At 42.1% G+C, this 23,108-nt stretch overlaps 1 protein-coding gene across 2 annotated transcripts in view; it reads left to right on the forward strand.

Annotated features, from left to right (window-relative positions):
• The first annotated feature begins 8,360 nt into the window (after window positions 1-8,360).
• LOC306978939 (thyroid hormone receptor alpha-B) overlaps window positions 8,361-23,108 on the forward strand; it is a 157,765-nt gene continuing 143,017 nt past the window's right edge. The window contains exon 1 of one of the 2 annotated variants that reach the window (XM_079577687.1): window positions 8,361-8,722. The gene's annotated coding sequence lies outside the window, so the exon portion shown is untranslated. The remainder of the gene's footprint in view (window positions 8,723-23,108) is intronic. The other variant, XM_079577688.1, reaches the window with a different exon arrangement.

Here is a 23,108-nt window from a genome sequence, read left to right on the forward strand (position 1 = left end):
CTTCCAAATCAACAAGCCTGGCTCCATGTGTGATCATTGTTAAACGGTTCTTTATGTGTGTGGTGGTTTTATTGACTTTATGTGTGCATATCTCTCGTTTTCACGTGATGACTCGAGGTTTAGCTTAGCATTAGCTTTCTCCGGAGGCTCTGTGCATCATCAAGGCCCAGCGCAGAACCAGACACTGAAATAAGCGTTCTTGTCACCGGTTTTAATCCTGGGTGTTTCGGTAACAGAAACACTGATGTGTGTCTTTGTAAAAGTCTGCTGTGGCTCCGGTTCACAACACATGAAGCTAATCCTCCATGATGACTCTGTTTACATCTTAGACACTGCGGGGAGGGGGTTCTGCTGAGGAGCAGTGGTTGGTTACTCGGCTGGTGACGAAAGGTCGGAGGCGTATCCTGGAGGTCGGAGGCGTTTCCTGAAGGAATCAGGCGTTTTATCCCTAAAATGGCTGCCATCGGAGTTTTTACAGATTACTCGAAAATACGTGAATGTGCTAAGGCAACACTTCAGGCATGTTTTTAATGAGGGAATGACTTAATAACATGATGTAAAGCTTGAAAAAGTCGATTTTGCATAATAGGCCCCCTTTAAAGGAGCATTATTGAGAGAAAAAAAAAAGTGAATATTTGTGTGCTTGACCTTGTAGTGACCCAGCGGCTGTATGAGAGGTCAGCATTGCGCCTTTACTTTCCAGCACAGTGGTCTCCAGCGCGCTCCAGGATCAATTGTTTGGAAGGTTTTCACTGCTGACTCGCCAGAAAATCTCCAAAACAATTGACCCTGGAGCGTTGTACAGGCCACCGTTATCGAAAGTAAAGGACCATTTCATGCAGCTGCTACAAGGTCATCACTACAAGGTCAAATACGAACAAATACCAACTTTTTTTTTCCCGCATCAAAGTTACATGATGCACCTTTAAAGGAACAGGCCACCGTTTTTCCCATACTGAGAAATGTTCTTACCTGAGCTTAGACGAGTTGATGCGTACCTGTCTGGTCTGACCAAAGATGATGTCATCATGTTATCATGTTTGTCTGAAAGTCACTTGGTAGTTGTTTTTTTTCTGTTTTGATTCAGATATGGCTACCGGTGATGGATGGTTATGTTTGGGGGTAAAAATGTGCGTCCTGAATATTGTTGTCAATATTATGGCTATTGCCATGCACCCAAAATAAATATAGTCACCCCATAAATATAGTTCAATATCCTCAGTCTAGATAGATTTTTTTTTATGTGTGTGGCAATGGCTAAATCTCATTGTTAAATAGGCACTGTTTATTTAGTTAATCAAAAGCCTAACACTAGCTTACAAGTGAAAGCATCAGTTGTAAATCCTGTGCCAAATCTATATGCAAATCGCTCACTCCCTGTGATTTGCTGTGGCACTTCCAGATAGAGGATTCTGCTTAAAGAGCACTTTGTAAGTTTTACAAATGGAGCCATCAGCTATCAATTGTGGCTGGGTTGATCATTTATGTGAAGCAGTCGAAAGATTAGTATACACAATAGCTGCTAACTAGTAAGGTATTATTGAAGGACAGCGTTATCACATTAACATGGGAAAAAAGGACAGACTGAATATGCAGTATTAGTCAAACACATGAATGAAAGGGTCAAATTAGGGTCCTTTGATTAATGAAATACGGTCTCAAATGTACCCGTTTTATGTTTAAGAAACTATAGGTGCAGTCTTCGTGTCCATGATTCTGTTCTGAGGTTTACTTCATTTTGTACACTTTCCCCAAATGCACAAGATCAAGTTTTACCATATTTTACCCCGCCCGTAATCTTCAGGCCGTCAGTAATCCTCTTCCACATTAGCACACCGCTCTCTGTGCAGCAGCGTGAGTTGGAGCCTGTTAGACAACACTTGGGGTGAACGGCACGGATTGTTGAACGGCTGAACTCGTGCTCACCGCTCTGCTCCACTGCCCCGGACTGATTTTAATGTATCGCAGCAGAGGGACAATGTACAGCGGGACGAGACCGTAACAAGCCGTCTGTGGGTAATCCGAGGACGGGGCATATTTCACTTAAGGGAAGAGAGAAACGTACATTAGTAAAAAAAAAAAATAGGAATACGTTTTGTTTTGCGTTTGTCTTGTTTTGTTGAGTCAGAAATGGTTCTTGGCTTTCAGTGGTTGCCAAAATGACTAGAACAGCCAACACATTTGGGAAAATTTCATCTTCTGCCAACGAAACATGATTTCATTTTGCAATATTCATGAAATGTGCTGAAATCATGCTCAAAACAACAAAGTTTAGAAAGACTTGTGGCGGTGTAAATTGGCTCCCGTGTCCCACTTTTGGGACCCGACCCACCAGTTGACAACCACGGAGTTAAATTGAGTTTTTCCCCCCTCAAACAAATATTCTATGGCTCTCACAACAAAAACAGGAGCTGATGAGTCAGATTTACAGTATGATGAACACAAGCAACTTCATTTACAAGAATCTTTCAAATCCAATCCACTATAGCGCATTTAAACAACAAAAAGGTTTCCAAAGCGCTGCATATTAAAACAATAAACAAATGTAATACAAATTAGCTTTGCCTCTCTAAATGAGTACATAAAACAACTCCAAAACAATGAATAGGAATAAAACGGATACAAATAAATAAATAAAATACATAAGAAAAGTGAAAGGACACAAAGGGATGGAGGAAAAAAGGTCCAGACTGATGTAGTCAAAGAATGTAGCCACAGTTTCCCCCTGGAGTAGACTAACAGAAGCGCGGCTGCACACATCCGTGCAAATGGACCCTCCGACCACCACCGACCACTCTCTCACAGCGGCTTCCTGGTATTCCCTGGTGGTTTCCTATCCAGGCCCGACCCTGCATAACTTCCGAGATGGGACAGGATCCGGCCTTATATTTTACAATACAATTACTCCAACAGTTCTTTTTTTTGTGTGCCACTTTTACGCAAGATTATCGTCGGCATTAACACTGCGCTTGGTATGGGCCACAAACATTTATTTTAGGCATTAACACCAAATAAGGAAAATGTGCTGATCGTGTATACATGTGGATAGCAGGGTGCACTAACATTTGCCTCTACAGTTTGCAAACACCAACTCAAAATAAAGATCATTGTTCTGGCACTTAGCTGAGGGAAAGAGGCGCCGCTCGGTCTATTAACTGCCTGAATTGAATTGGAAGCAACATGGCGGACAAGGATTTGATGGCACTGTACTTAACAATTACATGCACCAAAGTAGAGCGCATTTCTCCCTCCTTTTATCTGATAAGGAGCAGACTAAACCAGTGCTAAAGCACCAAATGACAAGGGCAAAGGCAAGACTATATGAGGACAAAACCAGGACCAGTTCAGTCTGTCTCCTCCTCCAGAGCTAACGTAAGAAGGAGATTACGAGAGGTCTGGACATCCCACGACCTGCTGATATGATGAAGCGGCACTCCACTGTGTTTTTAAGATCAAGATAGCTTCTCCAAACTTGTGCTACTCATTTCAGCATTAAAAGAGTCTCCCAAAACATTTCTTTCAATCTATCGATACAATTTAAATATCAGAGCTTAAGTGCTAAGGACTGTACACCAAAACAAAGTGCACTTTTCCCGCCTTTATGATACAATAGCGAGCGGTGCTAAGTCTGAATAATAAAGTATAGGATCGTGTCACAGATGCTGAGGATGTGCCGGTCTGTGGTGAGGAAGAAATCTATGGACGTCCGGTAATCTCAGCGGCCATTATCCATCTGTCCATCCTGACCACTCGTTCATATTTCTCCTCAGTCCAAACAGGCCATTAATCAAATCTCCCTCCATCAGGCTCCTATAGACGCCCACACTCATGACGTATTCACATTCAGGCCAGTTGGACGTGCAGCTTGAGAGCATGGCTAGCATCTTTTTTAATTTTCACGAGAGAGCAGATTGAAGAAGTATGTTATGAGATTACAGTAGAAGTTCAAATTAAATTGGATTTGCTGTATGTTCATTAAGTTTTGGGGGAACAGAAAATCATCAATTTGCAGTCATTTGCGTATTGATGTCGAAATAAAGAGATCTGATATGAGATGCCGTTTCTGATTTATGTAAATGTCTCTCACTGTTTTTCATTACTTTTCACAAGATGTTGCAATGGAACTAAAATACAACATCATGCCTTTGCCACAAACAATCTAAAAAAACAAAAGAAGTTAACAAAAAAACTGTTGACCTTTAAATGTGGGCGAATGCTCCAACCACTGAGCCACTGTCTCCAACAAAAAAGAATTCAGAAGCCGGTATGTTAATTACTACATTTACTGTGCTCAAAACAATTAGACATCTTCAGAGAAGGTGTTATTGTCTTCTTATGGCACCATTAGTCTAAGGTCTCGTCTTGGTGCACTCATTCTTCTCGGGAGATCATTGAAGTGATGTTGCAATTCCTACATTCGTTGATCAAACTTTCTCTTAATGCGTTTGAACTGGAGTCTTGCTGTGAAAGGTAATCTCTCCCACCTCCTGTCTCAATGCACCGTACAATAACATTCAGTGATGTGTAATGCAGTAATGCATTCAGTTATCTGTGGAGCTGCAGGGGGTCTGCAAATCGGTAACACTCGGTAATTGCTACACCCCAGACTCAACCAAAGCTCTCCAAATCAAACACAAGCTTTATAAAACAAAGGCAATATGCAAGGACAGATCCAGGGTCAGTAGCATGTTGGAGTGGCATCAAAAGAAAACCTGCAGGAGCACAAAGGTTAGGGGTTTGAATCCTAATAACAGTCTTGCTTACTGCTTTTGTGTCCTTGTCCTTGAACAGAACTCTTCAACCATCTTGCTTTTGTGACTGTGTGCAAAAGCAGCAGTCCCACCCACCCTGCTCAGATTCAGGAAGTAAAAATCACATTCAAAATCCCCTTAGACTTTCAAAAAAAAAAAAAAAAAAATACAAGGCATGACAGAGGCTAATCTGTTATGTGCTAACTATACTAACAAACATCCCAAATACTGGATAACAGCAAAAATCAGATTAGATTTTTGGTTTGTAAAGTTATATCAAAAACATATGTACATGTGTATATATATTTAGGGGCAGCAGAGGAAGGGAAGGGGAGAGTTCAGCTTCCTGACAGCCTGATGGATGAAGCTTCAGTCAGTTGGTCCTGGCACAGATCAATGCCTGTAGAGCTTTAGAGCTTTAGCTGTAGAGTGACAGTTAATTTCCCGCCATGTTTATAAGAATCTGAACAACAGATTGAGCCAAAAACAGTGCAGTTTTCACCCAAATAGATTTGTATTCCTTAAACACATGCGTTCTGGGCGTACTGGCGCTACCCTTTTATCTAAGTGACAGTTGCATTTACAGTAAAGTCCTTAGCTTCGCCCACAGCCTCTCTGCCGCTCCGCCACCACTGAAAACTATCCAACAGTAAATGTCACACATGCTGCGCCTGACTCGGGAAGTGCCACTCACACAGTTGGTGATCCCCCCCTTTCTGCATATTTGCTCGCCAAATAAGACAGGGAAAAATTCTCTTTCGCGCTCCCCTAGTTGTTTGTCATCGCACAAATCGCCTCGAAATACCTTTGAAATCCCGCCAGCCACACCTGACGCAAATGTATCTCCTCCACTCGCGATTCTCCAATTTAGGATTCGGTTTGTGAAAAGAAAGCAATGCTATGAATAAAAATAAATCATCGTTTTATATGCGGAGATTCGTCGGCTGCGTTGACATCAAGATTCAGCATCCATTATTGTCAGTGTGTCGCCTGTTGGAGGCAATTATGGTAATTTTGGAAAACACTAGGACTCCGGCTTCCGCTGCTGTTCAAAAAAGAAGTGGCTTTTATCATTTTTCTGAGGCAATTGCAGGATGAAAGATACTAATTCATTGTGTTAGAGTTTGGGAAAGTTTAGATGATATTTCATGTCTGATTTTGATTACTGTACAATTTGTTTTCTTTTATTGCATATTTAACAGTGCAGTGTTGAAAGACAGCTGCCTGGAACCTGTGAAAGTTTGGGTTAGCTCTGTCTCAACTAACCTTGACTTATTGTTAGGTATAGTTTGACCCTCAGGAGGCAGTTATAAACTTTTCAAAATGATCTGTTTCAAAGTAGGACACCAATAAATACACTAACCAATAAACTAAACTTAACATACACTGACAAAAAAAAAAAGGTGACAGACATGTTAAAACATCCAGTGTCCCAAAGATCTTGTATGGATGATGGGTGAGAGTGATCACTGTGCAAATTCTCCATGGGTTAAGATCTGGACTCTGTGGCGGCTGATCCATGTGTGAAAATGACGTCTAATGCTCTAACTAATGATTACAAACTAATGATTGTTTGTCAAATGATATGATGAGCTCTGTAACGTAAAATTACAAAGCTCCAGAGGTTTGTATTCCGGACTTAAACATCAGTGACCTTGACAAAGACACTATTATTTCTGGGTTTAGCTCGTTCAGGGTTTGAAAGCAGGCCATTAATGTCGGACTACAGTGGTCTATGGGAGGAAGAGGATGCGACTTTAAAGACTTGGTGTAGTATCTAGGTTAAAAGCTTTTAAAAAAAATAAAATAAATAAATAGTAGCTGGTGGTTTAACTTTTGTTATTTTTATGTAAGATAACAGTGCCAAACCTTTATTGCTAATATACCCTCCCTAAGGTTCAAAATTGTGGGATTGGCTTCATTCATTCAGTCAAGCTTTATTAAAGGAGCTCTATCTGATTTTACTCATAGAAATGGAATGACTTTTTTTTGGGGTCCTCCTTTAGTGCAGTGGTTCTCAACCTTTTGGAGCCGCGACCCCCATTAAAACAGGTAAAGGGGTTCGTGACCCCCCGCCCGGGTCACACCGTGAGAAATAGGAACACTAGCCTACACAATTCTTAAAAAACTAAGAAAAAAAACAAATAGCTGAAATAAAATTCATTAAACTACGAACGAACACATAATGGCACTCTGGTACAAGAGTAAACACATGCTACAATAAAACACTAGATTATTTGGTAATGAAAATATGTATATTTTATCTAAATGATCTGGCGACCCCCCAAAGTTGTCTCGCGACCCCCATGGGGGTCCTGACCCCCAGGTTGAGAACCACTGCTTTAGTGTATTGTAAACTCAAACATTTGAGTTTACAATACTCAAACGCGCGTCAAATTATTGATCTCAATTTACTTGTTACATACAGCTCTTAGAAACACTGGGTGTGAAAATAAGCAGAAAATGTGAGAAAATGAAACGATTAAATAGTAAAATAGTGGTGTCTCATGTACAATGACTACCACGGACTTGGAGGAGATTATAAAACATATCAATTGTGTGTACTTTCAGGCTATTTTTCTTGCATATTTGTGAAAGTGACCTGGAAAAGTGACCCGGAAAGTTGTGAAATGTGCCTATAAACCTGTCCCTGTAAAGAATTTGGATGCTACAAATATATCAGGAAAGTTATGAATGAGTTCGGACCACAACGAATATTTTTATTTAGTGGCTTCCCCTTTCATTGTTTACAATTAAAACAAAAAAAATCAGGTATAGGGCCTTTAAGGACACAGAATCCTGATCCATAGTATTAAAAGAGAAAATAAAATAACGGTAATTAAAGTAAGAAAAAGATTTATCATACATTATATATACATATAACTCCACACATACATGCATAGAGCCTGGCTACAATGCCTTATGCCGACTGCAAAAGATCTTATTCTACAAACATCTCACTCACACCGCTGTGCCTCAGTAATATCATTCTCAAATGCTAATTCAGCCGCAACAGAAAAGTATTTATTTGTAAAGGGCTACGTGATGCAACAATGTCCTCTTGATGCCCCCCTTTTGCATCATGCCCATTCATTAGGAAAATAAATAAATACCCACACTGCCCTGCTTCTCCCTCCCATATTTGGACCAGCCATGAATGTACTCCAGGCTTTGGCACCAACCCTACACCAAACCACACGAACGACAACCAGGCTACTACTACTACTACTACTACTACTACTATTAGGCTACTGTAGGGCTCTTCCATTGCGCTCTCAAAATAAAGCAAACACATACACACGCAAATACACGCGCGAGGCTCCCCGCTCCAATGTCAGTGACAAAGGGAGGGGAGGCGTGAGCGCGTTTCCGAGCGGTAATGGAGTCAATAAATAAGCAAAGCCGTGAAGAGGATCCCCGGCCAACATGTGTCCGAGCAAAGGGAGCGCACACTGCCAAAACCCGGGCGTGCTTTACAGTGGTGGTCCTGTAGAGAGCGGTATAGTTTTTAATACGAGCTTCCCTCAGCCCTTACTGTACTGTACATATGCGGAGGGAGGAGCGAGCGTGTAGTATTTCTTTTTTTTTTTTTTTTTTTTTTTTTTTTACTGCCTCGTCCCCCCCCCCCCCCATTCGTTGCAGCACACATCCAAATGCTACAGAAGACAGAGAAAAGGGGGGACAAACTATTGCTTTATAACAGGCTTCTGGGGCTGACAGTGGCTGCTTTGGAGATTATTTTTTCACGGTGCGAGACGCGGCGGCTTCCTCGGCGGCGGCATAGGCGGGGGGGAAATCGGGACGAGCTCGCTTTAGTGCTCGGTTTGGACGTATAGCCCCAGCTACACTTGTGCACAGGGCGAGGAGAGGAGGGGAGAGGGAGAGACGTGCTGTAACTTTCTCCCGCTTTCCGCCTCCGTATCTCCGCCGAAAAAACACGGCCAGACCCGGGACCGGACCGCGACGCGAAGGTGAGTGGTGGGCATCGGCTGTCCCGGATGCATGCACTGTAGTTTTTTTTTTTTTTCCTTCTTTTCCTTTGGCCGCGCGCTGCTAGCTTTTCTACGTAGCCTGGTTTGACAGATCAGATCAAGGAGATAGACGCGCGCACGGACGCACACACACATGCACATTACGCGGCGGCGAGGCACACGGGCGCACGGGGGGGGGGGGGGGGGTGGGGGAGCCGTGCCATCTGATCACAGCCGTTACGCCGCGATTGTTGACGTCCCCGCTGCTTGGCGATCACTGTCAATTATGCAGCAATAATAGGAGTCGCTAACCGTGCCCTTTTTTGTTTTTTTTGGGGGGGTGGGGGTGCTAATGTGCCTGTGCCCGGTCCAGGCCCCGAACTTGGATTTATGCCTGCTTGCACCGTGGCGCGCACCCTGGGCCAGTCCAGTATCACGCATGCTCACGTGCACGCCGATATAGCGACAGGGGAGGATAAACGGATCGATAGCTATCAGCAGATACAATAGACTCATGATGTCCAGGTAATAGAGACGCCGCGTGCGCCCCGGCGTTGCCATAATTGCGCTACAAACGTGAGTGCAATGGGCGAGAAACTTTATGATCTAGTTATGGTGGCATTTTTTTTTGTTTTTTGTTTGTTTGGTCGCACATGTGAGAGGAATAGCATGCATGGGCTGTTATGGAGATGTGCACTGTGCCTTGCATTGTGGCTCCTTGCGCAGATCACAATAGGCATAGTGTAATTACTCAGTCATTTATATCAGCCTCTCCATGGTACAATGCATGCCGTTGACTGACAATGGTGTCTGTCCAGCCACTGCATGCACCCCTAGCTGCAACGTGGGAAATTCCATGTACAGCTCAGGTTGTTCGTCGTTATTCATTTGTTGTCTAACAGAGATGGGCAGGTACAGGAAAGAAAGCGGACTGAGTTTCACACTGGCGTTATAAGGTGCACATTTAATGCAGTGGGGCATTAAGTGTAGTCCTGGCCGGCAGTCAAAGACAACATTAGTTAAGGAGTTGCTTCAGCAGGAATGTGGCTTACGAAAAAGGAATCAAAAAAACATTTACTGAAAGGGAGCCCCACAAGTGACAAAAGCTGCTGTTTTTTTTTTATAGCATCCATGTGAAACAAAGGACAGTGCGAGGCGAGATGAGTCCAAATGATTACTGCATATTACTGTAACACAGGCGTGATTGCACTAGCAGCTGCCTATGTGCAAATGTCCCTGTCGCTGTAGTGCTGTGGCTGTAGTGCAATAATTAAATCATTCACTATAACCACTCATAGCTCAAAGCCTTTTCAGGGTCTTGATGCTCAGTCACATTCATTTCACAGTTTGCGTCCTGTGCTGCTCTGATAGCAAGTGACAGTCTAAGAGCAATGTGGCTTATTTGGTTGGGTGTTGTGAGCAGACGTCCCATTCCCAAGCATTAATTTGATAGGTTTGTGCCATTTGGAAGTGTAAATATGTGTTGCAATAATGTTACACAGGGTTAAAAGTACTCTTATTGTGCATATATATTGTGCGTATGTTTTTTGTTTGCTGTATATCACTATATCACAACTAGATGTCCATGGTGTGGAGCAGTAACAAGAGGTCAAAACAGACCAGAACAAAGCAATTCCCCACAGAAATATAGGCTACTATTAAAACAAAGGTTGAACCTTTTTCAATAATGCACACATTTCACAAATAGCTTTTAAATCTCCATCCCTTGTCCCACATTCACATTCACAATCATCCATCCTGTCTAGTTGTACATGTTTTTAGTGGGTGGGGGAAGCCGGAGCACCTGGAGGAAGACACATGTAGACACAGGGAGGTGAACATGAAACACAAAAACCCGGAGTCCTTTTGCTGTAAGGAAAGAGCGCTAACTGCTGTGCCACTGTGCCACCTCATCCATGAACAAATCTACAACTACTTTTGTTGCTACTAAATGCTACAGGCTGGATAACTTTTGCACTTTTGTGGAGTACTGTATTGCTTTTAAGTCCTTGGTACATACTGTATTTACTAAGAATACATTGCACTACTACTGTAGGTGTGGTGGTTACTATGGTAGCTCATAACACATAGGGAACTTGTGGGCAAGTCTATAGTAGCAGGCTAAACTGCACTACATGTACAGTCATATCAACTAGCCTGGCACTGGATACCCATTATTCATTAATGATTAGCCACCCGTTTAAATCTCAATGTTCTCTCTGCCGGGTTGATTATTAGCCAAACGCACCATCCAGCTATAACTAAATGCATTGAGCAGTGTGCCCGTCTATTTTAAAACCTGCATTTTCTGGAGCCTGGGTACACTTAGTATCCTTTTTTCCCCCCCCACAACAGCATAGAATAGAAGCATGCTTCTTAATACTGTATGTATTCAGCAGGAAGTAACTGGATTTAGCCGACTTGCCTACAAATGATGTAACAGCGTTTAAATGCTGGTTAGCCCCGTGTGACTCTTAGCCTACATCTTCTTGCTGGACTGTGAGCTAGCTGGTAATGCATGTACGCTTCATGGGGCTCCTTTAGGGGGGGAAGCAGAGGTGACCTTCCCCAGTCTGAGCTGCACCCCTGTGGGCCTCTCTTTTTTGTGACCCTCGCTCAGTCTGCCTCCATTCTTCCTTGCCTTCTGTGAACTGCCCCCCACCTCCCCCTCCTAACCCCGTCCCCCCCACCCGTCCCGCTCCAACTACCCCTCCTATTCCCTATGGTGGAGTATTGCGCTGAATGCACACAGACATACACTTATATAACCTCGCCGTTTGCAGCTGATCTTCTGGTCTGCGTCTCGCGCCGTATATAATTGCTATAGCTTGTCTCGAGAGAGAGTCAGGGGGCATGTTGGGTAGGCTACCGTCGTGTCAAGTCTCAATACATTTATTCACTATTCCCTCACCACTTTGTCCTCACACAATGATTTGATAAATTGCGGATGATGTAGCCCCTCGGTTTTCCAATGCATTCCTTCCACTTGACTTGCATGCTTTTGCCCATACGTTGAACCAAATATGTCAAGCTGAAAATAAATTGAAAAATTCTTGGCTGCTTCAAGATGTGTATTTATCTAAAGACACATGAATCGCTGCCCAACAGAAACATAGCGTATCCCTATTGGCGTTGAGATTGCTTTGTCAATGCAAGATTTACAAAATTGGATAAATGGTATTTTCATTGAAGTGGTTTTATTGCGGCACACTTCTAGAAGAAGAAGAAGAAGAAGATCTTTATTTATATAGCGCCTTTCACAGACATATAGTCACAAAGCGCTTTACATGAGACAATTGTACATTCACTCCACACCACTTTCCCCTGGGGGAGACTGTCAGAGGCGCTTTCGCGACTACACACGTCTGCGCCAACGGACCCTCTGACCACCACCATACATTCATTCACACACACATCATTCATCCTGGCCTATTGTGCATGTTTTTAGTGGTAGGGGAAACCGGAGTGCCCGGAGGAAACCTACGCACATCTAAATGTGTAATTTTTTTTATTTTTTTAAAGTTACTCATGCCAGGGTTCCATCTTTTGGCCACTCTACCACACACTTGAGCGACTGACATTAATAATTTTATACTGTAGACTTTACTTCACAGCACATTAATACCATGGTAGTTGGTCAGAAATAAGATGGTTAGTAGAGATTACAAGAAGTAATGCATTTTTCAGCCATGTGTCCATCAGTACCAAGAAAATCCCTAATCTTTCCTATATGCAGTCTTTACACTGAGTTATGATTAGTATATGAAATAAACTAGGCATGTGTCCTGTATGCGTCCGTGCCGCCCACGGTTAGCGCTCTTGCTTCACAGCTAGAAGGTCATGGGTTCAATCCCTGGCCGGATGGCGTTTGCATGTTCTTCTCCCTGTGCAGTTTTCCTCCTGATTCCCTAACCACTGAAAACATGTACAATAGGATGAATGAGTGTGTGCGTGAGAGTACGAGTGGGGGACGACGGATGGAATTTAGCCCATACAATCCGGTGTTCACATGAGACCCATGTGTGTTCATTCACATGCACAATCCCAACAAAATAAATCAATAAATAAAAATAAAGGACAGTACTTTCACTTCCATAGCAGTTTTGAAGTGTTTGTGATTCTTTTACATGCACTTTCCTTCCTGACCTCGGTTGACTGTTTCTGTCTCATATATAGGGCCTGACAGTGCTTTGTTTTCGTTCCTACCTTAATTGGATTATGCCGCCCTTATGCTATAGACTTAGGTTGAGTCATGGGCCCTCGGCTGTCAGCCCCGTCCAATGTATGCGTCCAGCCACGCAGCATCATCTGATCCTCACGGGTTAGTGCGCAGCGAGCGGATAGATTTGCGGCGGTTGCGTGGCATTTGTTTACGGGCCCAGTGTATTCAGATACGTCACCCTGAAACAAAGGCAGCATTTACCAAAAGGGGGGCAGCGATGTAAGGACTCTTGATTCATGCAAGTACAGTGGCCCCCTTTATGCGTTAGGAAATCGCTCAGATGACTAGCCACAGGGATCTGGAATGGTATACCGTATGTAATGAGGCTGATGCTGTTTTGGGCAGACTGTAGGGGCCGTGACCTCTTTACCAAAGTAGGTTCAGCAGCGTTCGTTCAGGGCAAGTTCGTTCACTTGGAGATGATTGGACGCAGTGCGGACTGAAGGTCAAGTAAAGAAGCATTACGTGAAATTATATCAACACCAATTAAAACTGGGAGATGAACTATAAAGCAATGCAAAATGACACTATGATGACGGGATACATTTCATTCGGCAATGCAGTTACACAGGCTAGGACTACTTACATGTAATATACAAATTAGTGTTGAGGTTGGGATGGCTTTACTTGCTTCCGCAGGTTAAAAACTGAAACTGAAACCGTCCTACAGTTTCAGTTTCCTTATACTAGCGGGCATTTGATGAAGAATACCTCTGACAAGTTAGGGTAATTATTGGAGCAAGGAAGGCATCAAATACACAAGAATTAAAAAAATATATATACAAACTAGAATCCTCTGACCATTTTGTCCAAATTGTATTTATTTTTTATTCTGCTGACATGCTCACCGCTATAGATATGAGTCGTGTGTTTAAAGTCCATTACTGTAAAATCATATCCCAAGTTAAATTACGCAATAGATATACTAAATGTTTCCACATGTTCAAAGCCTGTTAGCTATGCATAATGTATGAAGGAAACAAGGACCATTTTCAGGTGTCCATAACACTTATTGAGATGAAGGTATAAAATAAATTGTTCTTCATTCATTTATGTGGTCCAAGTTAGATATAAAAATCCAATTATGGCAAATGTAGTACTGCTTGTAAACAATCTCCTGTATCCTCCCTGAGACAAAGGAAACACAGATTGTCTTCCTGTCATAGTACTGGCGCTGGCTTGTGATTGTAGAAACATGTGTCCTAATGGCAATTTAACCTCCACTCGCCGACAAGAATGAGGCTAACCTTTCCATGTGACGTCTTTGTCCGTTTGTGCTGCGTCCAGGGGCCCTCCTGATGAGCAAACTGTTGCACTGAACAAGAGATTATCAGTGTGCCCTGCGTCGGGGACACTCTAACCACCACTTGGGGTCGTATTGTCAAGAAGATCCTGGCCCTCCCCCCCCAAGCTTGCATGGGTGTATGTTGTGGAGTGGACCTATCAGTGGAATGACTAGATACAACCATAACCAGCCTCTCAGTGTGTGTGTGGTTTTATATCAAATGTCAAAATTACCTTTACCAAAGTCTGGACTGAGCAGGTTTATGACACATTAGTGACAAAGTTATTTTCATGGGAGATTTTATATATCTTGTATAGTTTTTGAAAAAGCTCCATTTGCTGTAAGTGCCTTGTTCTTGCCTTGTTCAAAACCCAATAAATGAGGCTGGGATTTAGATATTAAAACACATCTCTGAAAAAAGAAAAAGTTTAAGTACAAGACTGGAAGGTTTGGAGTCTGTAGGAGTCACTTAAGTGGTGATATTGTGAAAGACTTTTGCAGAAAGGAAATGATCATAATTGGAATAAAGCGATATCTAAATGATCTTTCGTGCGACACATGGACGCCCAGGCGCGAGCTACCGCTGGGCCGTTATAGTTATTTCCTGGAAATCTCTGTCTTGCTCGTGAACATGCTTTTTCATTTGCACATGTTTCATCAATCATACATGTGCAGTAAGTTTTCCTCTTCTTCCCTCAAAACGCCGCCCCACAGATATTGATGTCGCTCCTCTATGTTTTACAGTCAAGACATGTTCGCCAAACTTGTTCTGATCCTCACGTGTTTAAAATCTGTTTTGTAACTTTTGACTGTCAATGACCACTGTAGACCAGAGCACCTGAAGAGATGCATTTTTGGAGAAGCTCATGTCACCATCACATTTCCCCCCTTTACAATTAATATCACTACACTTGCCAATCTCCCTTGCTTTTAACACATTTTTGAAGTGAAAATGGTTGCATCGTGGTGTAATCTTTCTCCCACTTGTCATTAAGTCTCTACAGTCCTCTTTCCTCATTCTGGTGTGCGGGCCAAATCACCAGAGAGAATAATAACTTGTAAAATGTCCTTTATTGGCCGGTGAGAGTAGTGAGGTGTTTTTACGCGGCCTCTCTCTTCTCTCTTATTAACACCAGCAGCAGCTTGGCTCGGCCCGGGGACAACTGGGGCCACTCACAACTGGCTTTTCATCAACGGGAATACTTTGGCACCATCCCCGCTTCGGGGGAGGTTTATTTTTGCCAAAGCACTTCACGCAGTGTAATATATCTCGTTTTTTACTGGCAACACGACTGAACTTTCACTTTCTGTCTCGCAATGGGGGCCGAATTAAATCTCTAGCATGTTTGCAGGCGTGTACCAAAAGCAATTCCCATGACACTAATATGACTACTCAGTTGTTCACCGTGCTTGGAATGCTTTGTTGTTTTGGTTTACAGTGGGATTTTCTGTTGGCGAGTTGGAGATAGAACGGGCAGTAGCAGCTCCCGTTCCTGTGTCTCTTGTGCATAAAATAAGCATTTCATTATCAGCCTGTTCCGATAGAGAACAATGTGTGTGATTACGCTCCAAGATTCAAAATAATAGAGGGATGGAGATGTGATTTGTTCTGATTTTGATAGCTTGATTATTTTTGGCAGTTTTTGGAAAGCCTAGAAAAGAAATTAGACACTGGTTTTATCTCACATATGGAGATGCAAGTCATCAGAGCTTTCATTTAAAATGCCCTTTTCATTCAGACAAGACATCTAAGAAGAATGTGTCAATCAATCAATCAATCAATCAATCAATCAATCAATCAATCAATCAATCAATCAATCAATCAATCAATCAATCAATCAATCAATCAATCAATCAATCAATCAATCAATCAATCAATCAATCAATTTTCTTGCAAAACATTTAATAAGCGTTTGCTCATGTGCAAAAGTGGACCAGCTGCAGAGTCATTAACCAATCTATTTCTCATGCAGCATTTTGTCAGTTTCTTATCGGATTTGTAGCCCCAAAACTCCAAAATACAGGCAATTTCAAATGTGTGTTTTTTTTAGTTTGCGCTCTATTTAGCACCTGTCTTGATAAAGAACTCCGCAGGTGCTTTATACATTAAAATCCCTTATCTCCCCAGCTCATCCACCCGCCCTTCAACCGATATTCTTACAGTTTATTGTCTCCATATTGGAGATCATGTGGCGATAAACAGGGAAGAGAAGTTACACTTGAAACCCCAGGGAGAAAGGCCCCTGATCCAGGAAGCTGGCCCGGGGCCTTGATTGCTGTCATTCAAGAGTGCAAACCACTCTTTGTTGCCACCTCACTGAACCCATGTACTGTACTGAATGTTCAGCTTACATGTCAGGGCTAGGACATTTAAAACGAATGGAATGTACCTATAGCCGCTAATGCTTATCTTCCATATACGCAGGTTTAGCTTGGAAATTTTCCACCCCTTAACGTTTTATCTCTTGGGGTAATGAATAACTCTGAGCAAAGAGATCCTTTTAAAAGCCTACAATTACATTTTTGGCACTGTCCCAAGCGTGGCCATGGTTCGTCCAATGCGCACACTATATAGGGCATCGTTTTATTGCAATATCAAAAGGCTATAAGGGGAGGATGTCATTGACCTGGTTTAAAATCCCATTGGAGCATGTTTACTGCCTATTTTGTGAACCACTGTAGTAAATAAAGGCTTTTGGTTAGTGTCAGTTTACATGTTGGACAAAAGTCATGGTGACTCTAAAACCCGTTGGACGCCTGGGAAAGAAAACTTGAATGAAAAAGTTTGTTGCTGCGTATTTCATAATCTGTCACGCACGAGCAAATTTGGCTGGAGCTGTTTCAATGGTTTGGCAAGCGGCGCTACTACAACTCCACCTCACTTTTTTATTGGGCTTAAGGCCACTGCTTTTGCCAGACACTGACTTGTAAGTTGTGCTATGAAAGGGCCGCCACGCTGAACAAGTCCAGATAGTGTGCTGGCTGTAACCGGGGCCCGGCCTCAGAATAGAAACACATGCTTTCTAATCAAGACCATTGCTCTTTAATCTTGAATGAGCTGAAGGAACAGAGTCCAAGCCTAGAGGTAGGGCCATGTGCAGAATCTTTTAAAGACGACTATAAACAAAGAAAGGTGAATTAACGCTCACAAATACTACTCAATAAGAAATGAAAAAAGTAAATAAAAAGATGCAGTCTGGAAGCATCGACCTCCGTCAAGGCATTGGTTTAACTTGCGACAGTTGTGCCCATGCAGATTCAGTACAGGAGTAATGCTAAAAAAAAAACACCTTACAATTATAGTTTAAAACAAATATATATCTCAATGATATTATAGCTGTATTCAAAAACAGTGGGTTTTTAGTCAAAATGCTTCTTGGTATTTTCTCACCCCACTCACACCTTTCGCATACTTGTGTTAGCCCGTAGGTGTCAATCAAAAGGCACTAAAACTTGGGAGTGTTATTCTTTCAAGGCCCATTGAGGTTTTAGTGCGTCCAGTAATGGCGGCCTGCTTGCTTTAGCTGCCACTGCACGGCTATTCTATTAATTTACAGCAAGCTGCCTCCTCAGCTGCAGAATGCCCTAGATTTGGGTCACATGTCGGGTGTGCGCAGCGGCGGTGTCGAGCGGCTGCTTGCACTGACGGATCACTGGTATGTTATGTGTTTTGCCTTTTTTGGGTTAAGCCCATTTTCTAGTTGTTCTATGAAGGTGAACTGACTTAGTCCCCCTGAGGTTATGCCGCCCAAAAACCTTTGGCATAATTTATAGCGGCACTGGCCACTTTATTTTTTCACGACTGGTCTGTTAATTGAGGCAAGCTATGTGAATTTTCAGAAATTATTAACACCTAGTTATGCAGAGGTCAATTGCTCTTGTTCAGTATATTGACATATTGATATGAAAGTGATCTTTGTAGCATATGACGCACAGGAAAACTCTTAAAGCAGAAGCAGAAGTGACTTGTTTACCTTAATGAAGCCTTTTCGTAGTCCCTCTGGGGGTAATACAAGTGTTAATAGGATGATTGGGGGGTTCTTTCATTTCCCCTGGGTGTCTCTGGCCAGAAAACCACACTTGCAACTTTCCCTGCACCGACCCGGAGACCCAATACACACTAATGGAATCACGAAGAAGATGCTAGCAGGCTAACAGGAAAAGCTAACTGGGCTAGCACTACTTTAGCAGTATTTACTCCCTTTGTCTTTTCTATCAGTGTAATATATACTGTCACAGACAATTAATAAAGTTAAAAAAACGCAACAGTGGTGCTTATGGCCTCGAGGGGCATTACTTAGTTCTGCTTTAAACTAGAAAAAAAGAACAATAAGTGAGTAAGACAGTAACGACTATAGTATTCGTTGCTTCGTTTTCTCCCCACAACAAAAGCAAGATTTAAAAAAAAGAAATGCATGGATAAGAGGTTAATATGGGTTAATTAGTAGTAAAACGTTTTTAAGTTGATAAAAATACTATTTAAAGTACCACATTTTCCAACAACAGCGTAATTACACCAACCTCAGCTCTCGATACCCTATCAGACCACAGTGCAGTACTAGAAAGCCCTTTCCAGGATTAGCCTATAGTACATATTTTATGCCCTTTCTATCCTTTATTCATTGCAACGTTTTGGCCTGTGGTCTTCATCAGGCAATGTTTTTCATTTATTCCAGAATCTTAAAATATAACTCTTAAGTTGTTCTCTACACTCAAGTATCTCATCGTAGTTTCACAGCTCCTTGGGCCAAGTTCATAAGTAACCCAGCAGGCCAGTCCGGTACAGTTAGCGTTGGAGGATCCTGTGCATTAAAAATAGATTGGATTGTTGTGATGAGGCAGCGGCATCGACAGTGACATGCATAGAGGTGTCTGACTTACTCACACAGTCCCACATTAAAGCGAGAGGTATTAATAAAAAATACACTGCCTTCCTGATATAGATCTCGTGTATCATCTTGGGTGACAGTAAATAAATAACACAAATGTCACAACTGCACAGCGTGAAATGGTGTCGCCTTCGCTGTTGGGAAACTTTTGGAATGCTTAGAGTCCAGCCAGGAAGCTAAAGTCGTACAGTGATATTTTCTCACATTCGAAAACGTGATTAACGAGTTTGACCATGAAGGCAGCATGTGAATAATAGATACATAGATGAAGCAACCTGCCATCCTGTGGTTGACACTTGACTGTTCATTAATAGGTCAGAAAATGCTTAGACACATTTTAGGCATATTTTTGTCAGTTGGGAAAATATTTCTTATATTTGACTTGTATTGACGGCACAGTGGTTAGCAGTCTTGCCTCATAACCATGCGGCCATAGCGTTACAAGGTGTAAATAATAGTTAGATAGATAGATAGATAGATAGATAGATAGATAGATAGATAGATAGATAGATAGATAGATAGATAGATAGATAGATTCTAATCTACATGGATATAGAAACATGCTCCTACACTCTGACAAACAGCTGTGGCATCAACAAAACCTTAAGTGTCACCTTAATGTGTTTGTAAGTGCCCTCTAATCCGTTTTGTGGCATGTGTATATACTTTTATTACTTCTATATTTTGGTCTATGTGTTGTTGCCGGTGTGCCTATTGCATTTCTGCATTCCCTTCAGCGTGTTTCCCGACTCAGGAGGAGGGTTCAAGTTTCTCTCAACATAGCTGTCCCTGAAAGCGGCACAAAACTTGCATCAGTCCAGCAGCACCCACTGCAGCACCGCCCGGCAACACTGTGTGTGCAGTGAAACGCTGGCTCTCAAAAAATCCAACGGTTGCGAATTTGTTGATGTGTAACTTTAACCTTAGCGCATGCTTATATGCATGTTGACATATAGGACACATACACATGTATTTAGGGCAAGGGAAAAATATGTCAGTATAAAAATGCCTTGGCCACACTCTACCCGGATATCACACAAGCTACAAATAAAGAACTTGTTGCAATGTGGATTATATATTCAAGCATCAACAAGCTATCTTATAACAGCTATCTAATTATATAGTAATAATTTAGTTTATGCTTTTTATTGATAATTTGTAAGTATTTCAACTCATCTGGACTTGATCATTATCTTACGGAAAATGCTTTATTGATCTAAAAAGACTGATTCAAAGTTTTGCTTGGCTTGGTCACTGGTTCATCATGCACTACAAATCGCCTCCGTCTCTGCTCTCAAGACCCCCGTCATCTCTCCCCTCATAGAAACAAACCCTGATGCTCTTGCTGCTAATTTTCGTGCTCCGATCTTCACCTGTTTTCAAACACATTATAGTTTCTCTCTAAATGCAATTATTAATGGACAAATACCATCATCCAATCTGTAATCACAATTACCATAGACATACAAATAATAGCTTTAAAAATACACTATTAATCACTTCTAACTGTTTGTGCCGCTGTGTCTCGAGTGAGCGTTTTATTCTCAGTCCGACACTGTAGGCCTCGGTCTGGTAATGCAAGATGACACCATGTGGGTAATAAGCTGCCAGGAGTCCCATGTCTTTGGATAGGCTTCAGAAGTAGTGCTTACTGTAAGTTTTGCATTAATGACTGCACTGTTTCCTGTAAAAGTAGTTTGGACTGCATGCACTAACAAAACATAAAGGATATATTTGGCATAAACTAAGCGTTTAGCGATGCTTTAATAATAATAATAATGGTCACATATTGGTCTTTAAATGCTTTAAACTTTTTTATGAAGATAATAGCCCTATATCAGAACTAGCCAACAACATTAGCAATTCATGTAATTCTTCTCAGTTTTGCAAATGTCAAAATGTGTATTTCCTAATCTGATACTATCAGTACTGAAAGGCCTATTTGAAGCGGTTCCCATTGGCTGGAGGTGTGACTGTGGCGGCCAGGTCAGCTTCAGGATATTGGCTGCCGCTCAGTGACCCTTGTCCAGTTTGGACGGGCTCCAACTGTCCCCACGGGGAGCGCTCCTGCCCTCACACCTGTGGCACTGTCCCAGCCAAGCGACCACAGCCTGACCCTGTGCACTTCTGTGTCCGTAAACAGGCCAATAAAATTAAAACCTTTTAAAATAGTATCAGGAAGACACACCATCCGACCATGACTCACATGTGGCTATTTATTATGTGAAAGCAATTTGTTGAGGCGGATCTTTTGTTGGCCCTGGGAATAGAGCCTCCTAAATGACATGCAGGCGGCTTCTTCCAGTGTTGAAGTTTGACGTTCGGATTGTGAAAGTGTATTTGTACATTAACAAAGCAGACGAATGCTAGACGAATGGCTGACTTATGGACATGCTTTGAAGATATGAAGCAACGGTCCGGCATACATTCACATGCCTTTACATTCACACATTTATTTATTACTTATATTGCACTAATGTGTGTGGCCCTGTTACACCATAAGAAAAGTATAGCCACACTTTTACTGCCAGCAATTCATGACAAATGTGTAGTGTGAAGACATCCTCTCACTTACTGTATTTGCGCAAAAGTCGATACAAGCAAAACAGTCTCCAAGCCCAGAAGTCAATTGTCAACACACAACATCCTCCGGGCTCTCTCTGCTTCTGATTATTGCATTGTTCTCAAGTCGTGTGACCGAGTTTCCAGCAGGAGCTACCTATAGAAATATCAATCCCATTCAAATACATGCCCCTTCAGTCAAAGTTAACTGCAGCAGAATTCAATGGGGGAAACTCGAGGTTATTATAAACAGACTTTTCGGGGTATGTGACTCCAAAAGCCCGGGGTTATGCATGATTTAGAGAAACTACGAGACCACAACTTCTACTGTACCCGGGCTGAATAATACATTTGCATCTATTGACTACAAAGCATGTAAACAGCATGGGGAAAACGTGATTAAGTCTGCTCTAAAAGTAATAACATGTAGCTTTGCCATTTGTGTCGCTGCGCCGCTGTTGCTGTTTGGGGAGCGGAGCATTGGGAGCTCGCGAATAATTGTTTATTGAACCGTTGCTGTAGGAATGCGGGCATCTCATTATACATAGAGATACATTTGGGTCATTTGCATACACTGACTGGAGAGGTTTGAAAAGGCTTGCTTTGTTGTCTCATGTCACATTTGTATGCAGCAACTTTATTTCAGTTTATAGTTTACAAAAATCGACCAAATTGTGCATCTCGATGTCAAAGTGGGTCAGACAAATGGCTTTGCTGAGATGAGTTTGCTCTTTCATTCTTTCGGTTTTCAACTGGTTTAATATTTCTTTTATTGATATATTTTGATCATTAAAAAAAAAGCCATTATCAAGCTGCCTTTCCAATATGTCTGTCTTTGCCAAAATGCCACAGCAGTGTTTGTGCCTGTTACTGAAAAGCCCATTGCTAAAAATATGTACCGTAAGTGGTTTATTTGTGGCGGGATTATGGCTTTAGAACAATTTAAAGGAACAGGCCACTGTTTGTCCATACTGAGATATGTTCTTGCCGGAGCTTAGACGAGTTGATGCGTACCTGTCTGGTCTTTTACGCGTGCGCTCAGCAAAAGGACCAAAGATGTTGTTAGCATTTAGCCTCTCCTCCTCTCCTCTATGGGGCCAAACGGAGTGACCAAGCACTTCCACGTTTTCCCTATATAAATATGGTTACACGATCCAAGTATAGTTACTCAAAATTAAAGAAGCTGATTAAAAGTGTACTAACACTGTAGGAGCACTTTGACGTCCGTGCAGTAATATCTTAACTTTACTGTGTTTAATTTTGTGTAACTAAACTTGGGTCGTGTAACTGCTCACGTAACCGTATTTAAATAGGGTAAACGTGGAAGACCTTGGTCGCTTCTAACTTCACCCCGTTTGGGTCCATAGAGAGGAGGAGAGGCTAAATGCGAACAACATAGTGGCCTGTTCCTTTAAAATCAGCTGGTAG

The sequence above is a fragment of the Gobius niger genome (genome assembly GCF_951799975.1).
Source record: "Gobius niger genome assembly, chromosome: 19".
Classification (NCBI taxonomy): domain Eukaryota; kingdom Metazoa; phylum Chordata; class Actinopteri; order Gobiiformes; family Gobiidae; genus Gobius; species Gobius niger.